Source organism: Macaca thibetana, chromosome 16 (assembly GCF_024542745.1).
Source record: "Macaca thibetana thibetana isolate TM-01 chromosome 16, ASM2454274v1, whole genome shotgun sequence".
NCBI classification, from domain to species: Eukaryota; Metazoa; Chordata; class Mammalia; order Primates; family Cercopithecidae; genus Macaca; species Macaca thibetana.
The window spans coordinates 4,546,163-4,562,455 of NC_065593.1; the positions used below are offsets into that span (position 1 = coordinate 4,546,163).

Here is a 16,293-nt window from a genome sequence, read left to right on the forward strand (position 1 = left end):
GGCGTGTGCCTGTAATCCCAGCTACTCGGGAGGCTGAGTCGGGAGAATTGCTTGAAGCCGGGAGTCGGATGTTGGAGTGAGCCGAGAACGTACCATTGCACTCCAGCCTGGGCGAAAAGAGCGAAGCTCTGTCTCAAAAATAAATAAATAAATAGCCAGGTGTGGTGGTGCACACCTGTAATCCCAGCTACTTGGTTGAAAGGCTGAGGCGGGAGAACCACTTGAACCTGGGAGGTGGATGTTGCAGTGACTCAAGAACGTGCCATTGCTCCAGGCTGGGCACAAGAGCGAAACTTCGTCTCCAAAAACCAAGCCAAAACAAAACAAAATAAAAAAGAAAATGTATATAAACATATTTTCAGGGATCCGTGCAAATTTATTTATTTATTTATTTATTTATTTATTTATTTATTTATTTATTGAGACAGTCTAGTAGCTCTGTTGCTAGGCTGGAGTGCAGTGGCACAATCTAGACTCACTGCAATCTCCACCTCCAGGGTTCAAGAGATTCTCCTGGGATTATAGGCACGTGTCGCCATGCCCAGCTAATTTTTTTTTTTTTTTTTGGAGATGGAGCCTCGCTCTGTCTCCCAGGCTGGAATGCACTGGCACAATCTCGGCTCACTGCAAGCTCAGCCTCCCGGGTTCATGCCATTCTCTTGCCTCAGCCTCCTGAATAGCTGGGACTACAGGTGCCTGCCACCACACCCCACTAAAGTTTTTGTATTTTTAATAGAGACGGGGTTTCACCATTTTGGCCAGGACGGTCTCGATCTCCTGACCTCAGGATTCGCTCACCTGGGAATCCCAAAGTGCTGGGATTACAGGCGTCAGCCACCGCACCAGGCCAAGACTGCTCTTTAATTCCCAAGGCCACTCACTGTGGTTTGAGCATGTGCCACAGCCTATGCTCGGGTTGATGCCCCACATTCCCATGGTTATCCAAAAGAGGCCCTGAGACTCACAGTGGCCATTATTAATACTCTGAGGTTGCAGCAGCAGTGACAACTGAAAATCTACAAGCATCAGAAGAAAGAGGTGTTGCAGAGAGGAACCACAACCATCACAAACCTGGAGGGCTGGGTGGGCCACCCCCTGGATCCCATTGACTGCATGTTTCTCACTTTGACTGAGGCCTGCCTCCTGAATGATGACGGCTATCTAAATATGAATGAAAGCAGACCCCCTGTGTACCAACATGTACCTGTGGCTATAGGCTCCCCAAACCGCAGTGAGTCCTACTTGTCATTGGCCCTGGAAGCTGCATCCATGGGCCTGGGTCACAGAGGGTAATGCCTGAAGTCTCCTACCCACAGTACAAGGTGTGCGGTAATGAGGAGCAGCTCCTCAGCCAACTCCAAGAGCTGCAGCTGGGTGAAGACTTAGTGCAAACTCTCCAAAAATAGAGCATCTTGCTGCTGGAAGGTGGCCCTTTCAGCAATCTGGGAAGTCATCCAGCGAGAGAGTGTTTCCATGCATACTTCTGCCAGTATTTGTTCTCAGCTCTGCTGTCTCATGATCCAGACCTGGCCTATAAATTAGCCTTACGTATCGTAAGGTTACCTGTTTTAGAAAACTCAGGTTGTGCAGGCGACACATCCCTCCCTCACCAAATGGTGTCTCTGGTGCCCAGCCGTTATCCTCCCTGGTTCCTGCTTGGACACTTGGAATCAAAGTGGTGTGAACTGGCCTCCACCATGCTGACTGCTGCCAAAGGAGACACTTTGAGGCTCTGAACAATTCCGGAAGCAATGCAGAGGCACATTTGTTCTTTCCCCCTCATCTTCAAACTGGCCAAAAATGCGTTCAAGATTGCTACTCCCATTAACAGTAGTACTGATAGCACCCTGCTCAATGTGGCCCTGGAACCTGGGCTACAGGTGATGCGGATGATCTTATCAACCCTTAACTGGAGACCCCGAGAGATAGTACGATGGCTGGTGATCTGTGGTACAGAAGTGGGTAACTCCCACCTCCCTTTATGCCCAGGGGAAAGGAGTTTCTATGCCCTACTCTTGGGACAGGACAATGAATCCATGGAGCTCTCATATTCCTATTCCTGATGGCTTAAGAAAGGATGGGGCTGATGGTGGGAGAAGATGGCCTCTGTTCAGCCAGCCCAAGTTCTGTCCTCACTGCTTAAAACAACCGTATGCTGACGTCAGCAGCACTTTGACCCTTGCATCAGAGACATGCCTAAGAGAATGAATTTTCAGCTGCCAATACTCAAGTGTGCCCCTGGGAGGAAGTGGGCCTGGTGGTTTGGTCCCTGTCTCTGTCCATGCTTGTGAGAAACCCCAGACAGCTTGGAGGCTCAGGATGCTTTCTTTTTTTGGGGTGGCGGAGGGGGATGGAGTCTCATTCTGTCGCCTAGGCTGGAGTCCAGTGGCTCAATCTCGGCTCACTGCAAGCTCCACCTCCTGGGTTGACGCCATTCTCCTGCCTCAGCCTCCTGAGTAGCTGGGACTACAGGCGGCTGCCACCACCCCTGGCTATTTTTTTCATATTTTTAGTAGAAATAGGGTTTCATCGTGTTAGCCAGGATGGTCTCGATCTCCTGACCTCGTGATCTGCCCGCCTCGGCCTCCCAAAGTTCTGGGATTATAGGTGTGAGCCACCACGCCTGACCGGCTCAGGACCCTTTCTAAAGCCCAAAGACCAGCACAAGACTCAACCCTGAGAGGCCCCACTTCACCTAGAACCCCTGGCAGATCCGCCACCCTGGCCTCGGGGCAAGCAAACCCCAGGCTCTACTGCTCCATCCTTGTGAGGGGCTAAGAGTACCTGCAGAAACCTTCAACCCTCTGGCCTGGGGATGGAAGGGATAGGAAGAGACCCCAAGCAGGGTCTGGCCACCTGGGATGTTTCCCTAGCCCTGGTTTGCCTCAGATCATCTCAAGGTTGCTGAGGAGGAAGGATAACCCATCTCTGCAGGCCAAGTTCAAACCTCACACGGTAATCTGGGCAGACCTGAATCAGGACCCAGGTTGCCACGGCTGAGCTCAGGTTCTCCCTCACAGGTGTGTGGGCCCCAGTGAGCATCTTGCAGAGCTGGGACACACTCTTCACCCCTACTGAGGCTACTAATATTGTAGCTGCCACAGCCATATCCCACACCACTATCCTGTGCCTCAGTCTTGATTATCCACAGTGGGAGGAACTGGCTAGCTGTGCTTGCACACTGGCCTTGCAGCCCTGCTATGAAGCATCCACAGAGCTGTGCCCTGTCAGCCCTTACACTCTAAGAAAGACCACATTGCCTTTGAGGCCGCCTGCCAGATTGCCACTGAGGCTGCTGCCGGTGGCATGGTCCATTCCCAGCTGTTCCCCATTGCCTGCTATGCGCAGCTCCGTGGCTGCACGCTCCGTGCCTTCAAGCTGGCCTCATTGGCCATGAGCCATCTTAACCTGGCTCTTAACCAGGACACCCACGAAGCCATCAATGACGTGCTCTAGGTTTGTGCCCTCAGCCACTCTCTGGGCAAGGATGAGTTGGCAGTGCTCATCCCCCTGGTGGTGAAGAGTGTGCACATTGCCGTGATGCTTTCAGACATCCTGTGTGCGACACTGCACGGTGACTGCACCCGAGGCTGCCGCAGCTCTGGAAAGCTCATCTCTACTGACAGAGCTCCATTGTGCCAGTTGCTGATACCACCATGAATGCTTACATCAACACCCACATCAGCCTGACACACATCAGCCATTGCCAGTATGGAGTTCACTGAGTTTCTAAGCAAGGCTCGGGAGACCTTCCTGCTGCCCCAGGATGGCTTCCTGCAATTTGCCCAGTTCATTAGCAACCACAAACAGATCTACAAAGGCAAGGAAAAGCTGATGCAGCTGGTTCGAGAGCCCTTTGGCTGAGAAAGCAAGTAGCTCACTGGCCTGGCAGCCTGGGTCCCCAAGTAGTATCAGGTCAGGCCAAAAACACTGAAACATTTGTCCACCCTGAGAGGACTCTGAGCACCTGTGGCTGAGGCCAAAGGACCACAGGGCTAATGATGGGGAGAGTCCAACTCTAGTGGATATGCATACCTTGGCAAACTTGTCACTACAGCCCACTGTTCACGGAGAAGCTGGGCCCTGCAGGTCGACCAGAAAGCCCAAGATATGCCACCTTCTGCTCCTATGTCCTGCATGTCCTGGGCATTGGCGCTGTCTCCCTTGGCAAACACAGAACACTGTTCCATCTCAGAGATTGCTGAACCAGAAAAACAGATGCATTTATGGTGCTGTAAATACTATAGTATATGTGTTGCCAATTATTGTAAAGTTGTAAATATTTATAATTCTGGTTCTGATTTGATGGGCCCTTGAGGTAGCTGTGGGTGGAGGATATGCTTATTGTCTCAGGAGACTCACAACCATTTCTCAGGTTTCCCTTGCAGAGTGTATGCCCTTCCCAGTGGGATAGTGGGGATGCCAAGGAGAAAAACAGCCAGTTAGAAAAAAATCCCAAGACTAGTCTATGCAGAATCTCTCACCTGCAGACAGGGCATTAATAGCCCAGTGGTGGGTGAACGGCAGAGGCCAGGACTGGACTTAGACTTTTGCCTCACAAAGCTGTAAGGACTCTGAAGCTCCTCCCCTGCCTCACACAGCCTCGCCAGGAGTCTGCTGAGCACCTTTGAAACAAGTGCAGGGAAAAGACGAACGTCTGCAAAGCCACTGAGCTCACAATATTCATCTACACTGGTCACCTTTGTGTTAAAAGAGTGTGTGTATCTGTATAACTGAGTGAGTACATGTGTCAATGTGCATAGATAAATCTGCACATGCCTGTCTGTATGTGCACATTATAGGTTTATGTGTATCTATGTCAGTTCTATGGCTGCGTACCTGTGTGGATATGTGCACACTGGACTGTGGGTCTCTGTGTGAGGATGTAACATTTGCATGCATGTGAGGATGCATATCTATGTATAAATGCTCTCATGTTTTGCATGTTTAGTGTGTATCTGGGCACACATGAGCACATGTGTAGAAATATGTGTCTGTGTGTATGCTTGCTCTCCATGCATCTGTGGTTTTATATGTGTAACTGAGCATATTTCTACATGTAGGAATGACTGCATGAATGTGTCCTTTTTGTGAGATTTCTCTTCCTATTCGTCTTAAATCTCTTTCACCAGCTAAATGTGTGTTCCCCATCTCTGTGCCTCCTCTATTCATTCTCTCCCCAAATGAGCTTCTAAGCACCAGTCTCCCTCTGCCATCAAACTGGCTGCTTTTGCTGCACAGTTCTCTTCTCGTCCCGTACTTGCTTTCTTCCCCTGCCTTTCTACCTCAAGCTTCCTCTGCCTGCTTTTGTCACAGTCTCATTGCTTGATGACTTGAAGGCTAGGGCTGGTCTGCACTTAGCCTCTCCCTTCCTAATTTCTAGCCCTAGTGAGCAGCCCTGTCATAGCCCTGGCTGACCTCTGCAGTGTATCATCATATTCCTGCTACCTTCCTGACCCCTATGCTCAGCCTGGAATTGTTGTAGGAGATAGCAAGGGCTATCAGAAGAGTCAGTTGGTTACCTTGCTGTTTACTCTTTTATGTCTTAGTTTCTGAGTTGGGGGTGGGGTTTCTTAGGGAAGGAGTTGTATATCTAGAATGCGAACTAGGAACTTCTCCGTCTGCTTTTCGTTGACAAACTGTCACCTTTTCTACTACAAACTGACCAAGAAGTTGTATTTGCCACTTGTGGCTACTCAAGTCCTACTGCCCAGCCAAGCGCCCCTATGTCTCAGCCCAATGGGTTGGTTAAGAGAGAGAGAGAGACAGAGAGAGGTTACTCTTCATTTTTGTGTCACAATTGCCCTTGTTTTTAGCAGGTGTGTGAACTCACAGTGCTTTTCTATGAATAAATCATGAATCACATGAAAGATCACTTTTCTTAAAGAAAAAAAATTCCCTAATCCCAGAGGGGACCAGCAAATACTTAATAGAAGATTATAGATTTCCTGTGAGTGCATATGGCTTGGGGTGACCTGATTCTGTAAAGCAAATGTTACTGTCCTCAAATTCATGTGTCGAATTCTAATTCTATGTGATGGTATTTGGAGGTGGGGCCTTGGCAGGTGAATAAATTCGTGAAGGCAGGGACCTCATGAATGGAATTGGTGCCCCTATCAAAGGGACTGCAGAGAGCTCCCTCATCCCTTCTGTCATGTAAGGACACAGTAAAAAGATGGCTGTCTATGAACAAGGAAGCCAGCCCTCTGTAGACACGGAATCTACTGACCATTTGACCTTGGATTTTACCATCTCCAGAACTGTGAGAAATCAATTTTCTATGCTACCTAGTCTATGGCATTCTGTTTTGACACTCAGATTAGCTAAAGTGCCAGCGTGTCAACTTGCACACATAATTCTTGGAAACTCTGATGCCAAATCCTTGATGGCAAAAGGTGATTGATCTGCCAGAGACATGAGCCTACATCATTCCCTCTTTCCACAATAAAACAGAGAGTCAAAACAGGCAAGAGTAGGTCAAGGTCTTCTAAAAGCCATACCTGAAAGGTTTCCAATAGCAGTTGACTCGATGGTAATTCAATCACACAAACAACCACAACAAAAGACACAACTACCAAAGATTTTCAGGATCACCTCAAAAACACTGTCTAACATTAGGGAGTTCAAAAAGGTGCGAAGTTTCAGAAATAAGAGTTTATTGATATACAGTTTCATCAACTTGTAATTCTAACACTATTAATAAATGCTAGGGCAGGTGGTGGCATGGACAGCCTGGGGCACAAGTGCTGTCTTTAAAAGCTTTGCTTGCTGTACCCTTTGGAGCTGCTTCCTGATCCCCTCACTCCCTGCCCGCCTGTTAGGAGCCCGTCCTGGGCAGCCCATCAGGGGCAAACAGCCTGGATGCCCAGTTGCAGACAGACATCCATGCCTGGAGGAGGAGGCCGCCTCTGGATGCAGGAGGAGCTACTGGAACTCTTCTAACCACTCTTCTTTTAATGCCCTTAAGCACCTCCTGCACACAGATGGACCCCAACAGCAGCAGTAGAATAAACAGGCCCTGCAGCAGCAGGACTGCAGCTCTAGTAAATGAGACAAGGCTCTCTCCGGCAGGGTAGAGGAGCCCAGGCTCAAAACCCTGGTCTTTGCCTCCATGTTTGCCACCTGCCCAGGACTAGGCGCAGCATGGGAGCTGCTGGCTGGGACCGTGCTGGTCACCCCCTCCCTCCGACTTCTCTCTACAGCCACGTTTTCAGTTGCAGGGCTAAGGCCAGTGGCTACAGTAGGTGCCATAATTTCAGGCAGCTCCTCGTTGGACTGGTCCTTGGCTGGAGCTCCCTCCAGTTCCAGCACTGTCTCTGGAGGGGGCTCTTCCCATGCTGGCTCTGGCTCAACAGCTGGTGCTGGAAGTGCTGGTATTTCTGTATGTGGAACAGGAGCTGAAAAAGGAGAAAGCGTCCCCAGCCGCAGTCACTTTCCACTGGAATTTCCAAACACAGAAACAACCTCACTGAATTTAAAGGAGTTCCAGCCCCTAAACACCGCCCCCACAAAGTCTTCCAGACTGCAGGCCACCTCACCATGTGCCTCTGCCTCCATGGGCTCCCGAATCTCCTCCTGGACAAGGACAATGTGCAGATGCAGCCCCGATGGGATCTCTGGTGTGGCCTGGCCTGCTAGGGCCTGCCCTGCGCTGCCCTGTAGTACCTGGTCGTGCCTTCTTACAAAGGGCCACAGGCATCTGGGGTGAGGGATGAGCCTTCTTCAGCATCGTCGGAAAAGGCTCTCACTCCCTCCATTCCTGAAGCAGCAGCCTCTCGAAGTGGGGAAGCAACACGAGAACATATTGTTCTCTTGTGCGTATTCTACCAAGTGAGCTGGTTACGGGGCTGACTCTAGGATATGGGCACCTGGTTACCAGAGTTCTAAGTTCTGTTCGGGTCTGTCATTAAGGAAGTGAGGTCACTTAAGGTTCCGTCCCCTCAGCCCCTTCCATAAGACCTCCTTAGGACTCCACTGGGCTGCTGATTGCTCGCCCTCTCCCCAGGACACCTCCTTACCTAGACACCATTATGTCCACCCAGGGCCTGCTTGGACACCTGTGCCTGATGCTTACCGGGGGCCGGATGTCCTCCTCAGGCCTGATGTCCACAGAAGGCCTGATGTCTGCCTTGGGCCTATGTTCCTCTTGGGGCCTTGTGTTCACCTGGGGACTGTATCCAGCTGGGGCCTGATGGCCTACTGGGTCTTGTTCACCTAAGGTCTTGTATCCACCTGGGGTCTGGTGATCACCTGGGACTTGAGTATCAACCTGGGGCCTGGGTGTCTACTTAAGGCCAGATGTGTGCCTAAGGCCTGAGTTTTCACCTGGGCCTGATGTTCTCCTGTGAACTGGCTGTGTACCTTGGGTCTAATGTCCACCTGGAGCCTACATGTCTACTTACGGCATGGTGTCTACCTGCAGCCTGATGTCCACATGAATCTAGTGTTCAAATGGGCCTGCTGTCCACCTAGGGCCTTGGTGTCCATCTGGGGCCTGGTTGTCAACTTGGGGCCTGATGTACACCTTGAGAGTCCATCTGGGGCCTGATGTCTGCCTGCAGGACTGGCGTCCTCCTGAGGGAGGTGGGAGGATCTCTGGAGCTCAAGAGGTGGAGACCACAGTGAGCCGTGATTGTGCCACTGCCCTCCAGTCTGGGTGAAAGAGTGAGACCCTGTCTCAAACAGATCAACAAAAAAACACACAAATTATATAGCTATACAAAAATATTTTCTTTCCTTTTAACCTTATTCTATGAGCTTTTTTCATTATTTATTTCACTTTTAAAAGGTTTTCATTAAAAACCAAGACACAAGCACACACTTTCGCCTAAGCCTAAGCAGGGTCAGGATCATCATTTCACTGTCCTCTACCTCCACATCTTGTCCCACTGGAAGGTCTTCAGGGGCAGTAACAGGCATGGAGTTGTCATCTCCTTGATAATAATGCCTTCTTCTGGAAACTTTCTGAAGGACCTGCCCGAGGCTGCTTCACAGTTAACTTAAAAACAAAGTAGTAAGCATATACTCTAAAATAACAAGAAAAAAACCAGGATATTAAATACATAAAATATTAACATCAGCATCTATTATTTTCATCAAGCACTATGCACTGTACATAATTGTACACACCCACATCACCACAAACATGTAAACTCTGTGGTGTCCAATAAATCTGCCTTTCTTTACCTACAATTGTCTTGGTAAATTCTTTTACCACCCATCCCACAGTCCCAGAGAGTCACTGCTTCCCTATGACCATGAGTAAGGAGGATGTATAGCTGACACCACCCAGGAATATTCCCTGAGGCCAAGCTCAGGCCACAGATTATGGTGAAGCCTCCAACTTCCACACTGTAAGCCTCCATGGGCCTGGTGACCCCTGTCACCAGGCCACAGGGAGCATCTATGGGTGAGGCACTTGCAGAGTCCCCGGGGTATATATACCCCAGCACACTGGAGGCGCCTCCCCACACCCACAACCCCAGGCATGTATAGAGGATCCACATTCCTGCACACAAACACCAGGTAATGCATGAGAGGAAGGGAGGCTACCTTGAGACTAAGCACTGCCTCACTACCTTAAAACACTCTGTCATCATGAGGGCGAACCAGAGATTGACTCGACTGGCAGTTTAGTCCATCACTTTGGCCCTTGAGTTACTAACATTGATGGAACTGTTCAAAGTTACTAACTTTGGGTTTTCTGCCCACGTAACAGCCGGAAGCTAAGATGGGAACATCAGTGTCAGTCAAATAAAGCAACATGCGTTAACTTAGGGACCGCTACACAAGCTCACCAGTACATCCTTCTGGTGCCACTAGGATGCCACATACCCCTCTACATAAGAGAAAAGATTTTTAAAGTGGAATATGAATTATTGCTTTTTATGCAGATGCCATTATTAAACATTATAATTGCCCTGGTTTTTCCAAGTATGACATATAAACAGTTAAATTGATTCAAGATCATTAAATCATATGAAATAATTTTTATATACATTATCTGCTGGGTTGAATACTACATAAGTCGTCTCCAACTCATAGGTAGTCTTACAGAGACAGAGGCATATTTTTCAAATTGCTGAGCTTGATATCAAACAATATAAAGGCTGTTACGAATGCTGAGATGGATTTGCTTAATAGATGTCAAACCGGCCTGCCTTCACAGGAAGGGCATATAGCCGCTGCACTTGCACCAGACAATTTATTTGTGTGTCCGTGGACAAGAAGTGAAGAAAAACAATGAATAACTTCCAAAGCAGTGAACACATTGCAGCTGAGCTCTGGAATTCTTAGTAGAAACCATGAAAAGGGAATGAAAACACTTAGAGCAATTGCAGGTTAGAAACTGGGATTCACAGGAGGTTAATGGAGCACATTGTGTTAAGTGAAATGAGCCAGGCACAAAAAGACAACTACCACGTGATCTGACTTATGTGGAATGTAAACAATGGAACTCACAGAAGCAGGATGTGGAATGGAGGTTACCAGGGGCTGGGAGGCAGGGACTTGGGGAGACAGTGAAAGCATTCAAAATTGTAGTTAGACAGGAGGAATAATTTTAAGAGATACATTGCTCAACATGGTGACTGCAGTTAATGTATTGTATTCTTGAAAATCAAGAAGTGTTCTCACCAAAAAAGTAAGTATGCATATGTTCCTGAGTGCAATGTAATCATTCCACAATCTGCTTATTTCTAAACAGGTTTTACACAACATATATACAATTTTATTTGCCATTTAAAAAAAGAATGAATTCTTTTTTACAAAAAGAATTAAGTACTGGAAAACTGGTCACAGTTTAGGATAACTCTCTTTGTAAAATTAATGGTTCCTTTCTTAACCAACCCATTGGTCTATATTAGTTAATGAAATGAGACTTGGTTTATACTCTAAATCTGAACACAAAATTGTAGTCGTCTTCTATGTATTAACTGATCTGAAAGTAACAGCAGAATCAGAATGAAAACCATCTGAAAAGAAAGTTTTCCCAAGTGAAATGTTTTATTGGCCTTTGATTTATCTCTTTTACTTAGAAATAAAACGAATACTTATTATTTTAATAGACCCAATTGCTTCAGGCTATAAACTTGATTACACAATTTGAACTTCAATTTTTATAGCCTGAGAGATATGCTTTTGAAAATATTCTTGGCTGGGTGTGATGGCTCACGCCTGTAATCCCAGCACTCTGGGAGGCCGAGGCAGGCGGATCACAAGGTCAGGAGATTGAGTCCATCTTGGCTAACATGGTGAAACTCCGTATCTACTAAAAGAATAGAAAAATTTAGCCAGGAGTGGTGGTGGGCCCCTGTGGTCCCACCCACTGGGGAAGCTGAGGCAGGAGAAAGGCATGAACCCGGGAGGCAGAGCTTGCAGTGAGCCGAGATCGTGCCACTGCACTCCAGCCTGGGCGACAGAACGAGACTCTGTCTCAAAAAAAAAAAAAAAGGCCGGGCGCGGTGGCTCAAGCCTGTAATCCCAGCACTTTGGGAGGCCGAGGCGGGCGGATCACAAGGTCAGGAGATCGAGACCACAGTGAAACCCCGTCTCTACTAAAAATACAAAAAATTAGCCGGGCGCGGTGGCGGGCGCCTGTAGTCCTAGCTACTCAGGAGGCTGAGGCAGGAGAATGGCGTGAACCCAGGAGGCGGAGCTTGCAGTGAGCCGAGATCACGCCACTGCACTCCAGCCTGGGCAACAGCGTGAGACTCCGTCTCCAAAAAAAAAAAAAAAAAAAGGTAAATATTCCTGGCCGGGTGTGGTGGCTCAGCACCTGTAATCCCAGCAACTCAGGAGGCTGAGGGATGAGAATCCCTTGAACCCAGGAAGTGGAGGTTGCAGTGAGCCAAGATCATGCCACTGCACTCCAGCCTGGGCAACAGAGGGAGACTCTGCCTAAAAAAAAAAAAAAAAAAAAAAAATCATTCTTGAATAAAAACAAACACCCTTAATTCTATGCTATTGTCCTTTATATATTAACTTGGAGAAAAAGAAAAAAATTATACAATGAAATTTATTATTCTACTTTTGATTAATATGTTCCCCTTTCTATCATGCAGTTTACTTCTTAATCAATCTCCATAATCAACTGCAATTTTTTTTTTTTGAGATGGAGTCGCACTCTTGTTGCCAGGCTTGAGTGCAATGGCATAATCTCAGCTCACTGCAGGCTCTGCCTCCTGAGTTCAAGCTACTCTCCTGTCTCAGCCTCCCCAGTAGCTAGGATTACAGGCATGCGTCACCACGCCTGGCTAACTTTGTATTTTTAGTAGAGACAGGGTTTCTCCATGTTGGTCAGGCTGGTCTCGAACTCTTGTCCTCAGATGATCCGCCCACCTTGGTTTCCCAAAGTGCTGAGATTACAGGTGTGAGCCACCGTGCCCAGCCATATTAATTTATAGATGTTAAATTTAAAGCAATTGTCTTTTAAGATACCCTTTTGTCAGTTTCACTTACTGATGGCAACTTTCTACTTTGAGTAACATGATTCATCTCTGCTGTCAGGGGTCAGGGTTGCTGAGCCAGGAAGGTGTTTGTGTGTGTCTGTGTTTGTTTGTTTTGTTTACTGACTGCATCTGTCCTACTGGCTGGGAGAACACACACTGACATCTGTCCTGGCAGTGAAGGAGGGAGCAGCCCTCTGGGCACAGAGAGAAACCATCACTGCGCCCAGACTGCACCTACTCTAGTAAAGAACAAGTCTGAGAGCTTGCACACTAGTGAGATGATCAGTTCCTCACTCTGCTCACAGTAAGGACAAGGCTGTGACTATCGGCTGGGGCAGAGAGTACACAGCTCAACAGCAGGTTTTTAAAAAGAGAGCAGAGTCTTCTTCCTTCCATGTTAAAAACAATCATAATATGGTTCAGCTGACCACCAAGGACTGGGTTATATCCCGCTATTCTCTGAAACTCAATACTGTCTTTGAATTTTTTGGAATCTCATAGCCTTTTCTATCTAAATGTATACTGTTACTCTCATGGCTAAAAGTTGCAGGGAGCAGTCTCTTTCTTTCATTTGTGTTTCCAATTCTTTCTGGTTTCCTACACTATGACACTGTTTTAAACAAAATTTAAAAATCAGGCTGCACTCTCTGTTACACATTGGTTTTTAGTGCACTAAAATTCATAGCATTTCCTGTTAGAAAAATAAGAAGCCACAATTTTATTAATCATCATCTGTTTGAAAGCCGTGTTAGTTTTAATAGTTACTGTGCTTCTCAACATATTTTAAATGCCCATTCATGTGTCTTCTCTAACATTCCCAGGTTTGTGCTATTATACACAGGGGTAAAATAAATGACCAGGAGAATCAATGTACAAATGGCTGAAAAAACAACAAAGATCCCAGCAGTTGTTTAGGACAAAACAGACCTGGCTGAGTCTCAAGTACCAAAGCAGGAATCATAAACATGCCACAGGGGGATTTGCTCCAAATGATATTTAAATATTTTAAAATGTACAATTTATATATGAACAAAAAGAAAAGAATTAACTATTTTTTTGAGGCAGGGTCTCACTCTATTGCCCAGGTTGGAGTGCAGTGATGCAATCATGGCTCACTACAGCCTTGAACTCCCAGGCTCAAGAGATCCTCCCACCTCAGCCTCCTGAATAGCTGGGACTGTCCAAAGGCATACCTGGAAAGAAGGTGAAAACTTATTTATATTTCAATGTAATTATTTGTGAAGAAGAAAACATAATAAAGGCATTAGGAATGTAATGCCTAAATAGTAAAGTATGTTTTTATGGAAAATCACCGGTAGCTGGAAAAAATGTCTGCGGAATGTTTAGGTCCTGTTTGCAAGAGTAACGGGGAGCACTGGATACATCTCACCTCAACCCACAGGCAAGGCAGGACCCAAGCCACAGCCTTAAATGTATTCATTTGCTAAAAGAAAATGAACAGTTATTTCTCTTCTTCCCACACACTTAAATCTAGTTTTATCATTACATAATTTCTGGCTGGGCACGGTGACTCCTGCCTATAATCCCAGCACTTTGGGAGGCTGAGGTGGGTGGATCGCAAGGTCAGGAGTTCGAGACTAGCCTGACCAACATGGTGAAACCCCCTCTCTACTAAAAATACAAAAATTAGCCAGGCGTGGTGGCAGGTGCCTGTAATCCCAGCTACTCCAGAGGCTGAGGCAGGAGAATTGCTTGAACCCGAAAGGCAGAGGTTGCAGTGAGCCAAGATCATGCCATTGCACTCCAGCCTGAGTGACAGAGTGAGACTCCAACTCATAATAATAATAATAATAATAATAATTTCCATATTTGAGCTCAGATTAATATATCATTTGTGAAGTTGATGTCTGCTTTGATTTCAGCTTTCCTGAATTGTTAGAAAAATGCTAAGTTTCTTACATTATGCCTGATTGCCAAGTGAGGGAGTCAGTGTGGAAGCATTTTTCTTGGAAGGTCCTGGTGGTCTCACAGGTAGCATTTAGGATGACATGTGCGCTCAGCCGAGAGCAGTTTCTACCTTGTCTCTCACTGGGAAATTATGAATATGACAAGGAGCTTCTTTCAGCATAGCCAGTGCTTCCTGCATTTGCAATTTAGGGCCTCTGATCCATGTCATGGGGGAAATACTCTTTCTTTTTCTTTCTTAAAATTGCCTCCAACATAAGGGATTTGACAGCATTGAATCATTGAATTCTGTCTGTAATGAAAAAGAATTCTGTCTCCGTGTAATCTGGTTAACCTATTAAATGTTCCTACAAGAAGCAAATGTTGAAACGGTAAAATGGTGAGTGGTCCCTCCGCCCCCCCAGGGGGACAAGATCTTGCTCTGTTGCCCAAGCTGGAATGTGGTGGCATGATCATAGCTCACTGCAGCCTCAGCCTCCTAAGTAGATGGGACTACAGGCATGTGCCACCACACCCAGCTAATTTTTCAAAAACTTTTTGTAGACATGAGGTCTCTCACTATGTTGCTTAGGCTGGTCTCGAACTTCTGGCCTCAAGCAGTCCTTTCACCTTGGCCTCTCAAAGTGCTGGGATTATAGGCATGAGCCATTGTGACAGGCCAGTAAGCAATTTTGATAATAGAAGGGGAATCAAAGGAAATTCAAGAAAAATGATAAAAATAAGCCAATAGCATTAGTGCTATTACAAAGGTTAAAGAAACTAACATCAAACAATGGAAGATTTGGAAAGGGGGAAACTGTTACATAAAGAATTTCTCTAATACCTCAAATTCCACCCCACCCCACTGTCTATCCCTTTTTCCTCTATGCTTTTTCATGTTTTAAGTATCTATAATTGGTATAATTCACAAAGACACTTATTTTAAACCTCAAAGCTTTTATTTTTTCTGTTTTTTTGAGATGGAGTCTCACTCTGTCGCCCAGGCTGGAGTGCAGTGGCTTGATCTCGGCTCACTGTAAGCTCCACCTCCCAGGTTCATGCCATTTTCCTGCCTCAGCCTACTGAGTAGCTGGGACTACAGGCACCTGCCAAAACACCCAGCTACTTTTTTTGTGTGTGTGTATTTTTAATAGAGACAGGGTTTCACTGTGTTAGCCAGGATGGTCTCGATCTCCTGACATCATGATCTACCCGCCGTAGCCTCCCAAAGTGCTGGGATTACAGGCATGAGCCACCGCACCCGGCCAAAGCTTTTCTTATATCAACAGGTACTTTGTAATGCAAGCGGAAAAATGTATGCTATATACAGATTCAACATAAAACTGTTATTTTTCAAAACCAAGTGACGATGCATAATTTAAATACTCTGGAGCTTTTAATTTAATTTTTATTTTTAATTAATTAATTATTATTTTTTTTTTGAGATGAGTTTTGCTCTTGTTGCCCAAGCTGGAGGGCAATGGCGCAGTCTCAGCTCACTGCAACCTCTGTCTCCCAGGTTCAAGCGATTCTCCTGCCTCAGTCTCCCAAGTAGTAGCCAGGATTACAGCTGCCCGCCACCACGCCCGGCTAATTTTTGTATTTTAAGTAGAGACAGGGCCTTGTTAGTGAGGCTCGTCTTGAATTCCTTACCTCAAGTGATTCTCCTGCCTCGGCCTCCCAAAGTGCTGGGATTATAGGCATGAGCCACTGCACCTGGTCTCTGGTGCATACATAAATATGTATTCCTATTTAAGCCAAATCTTGATTTTTCCTTCAGGTAAATTGGCTGTAGCCTTGTTATTTTGTACCCAGTGGGAATGGCTTCCCACTGGCACGTCTCCAGTAGTCACTATGATAAATCAAACATTTCCCTGCCAGGTAAAGGACAACCAGTGAGAAGAGCTTGGTATTTTAAATGGTCAAATATCAATGATAA

The 16,293-nt window shown here is 46.5% G+C and overlaps 1 protein-coding gene and 3 pseudogenes across 1 annotated transcript in view; 3 read left to right on the forward strand and 1 right to left on the reverse strand.

The window, feature by feature from the left end:
* PIGL (phosphatidylinositol glycan anchor biosynthesis class L) overlaps positions 1-16,293 on the forward strand; it is a 679,575-nt gene that overhangs the window by 95,337 nt on the left and 567,945 nt on the right. The window lies entirely within an intron of this gene.
* Positions 782-2,986, forward strand: LOC126939494 (zinc finger SWIM domain-containing protein 5-like; annotated as a pseudogene).
* On the forward strand, positions 2,153-3,864 carry LOC126939495 (zinc finger SWIM domain-containing protein 5-like; annotated as a pseudogene).
* On the reverse strand, positions 6,716-9,026 carry LOC126938813 (CMT1A duplicated region transcript 15 protein-like protein; annotated as a pseudogene).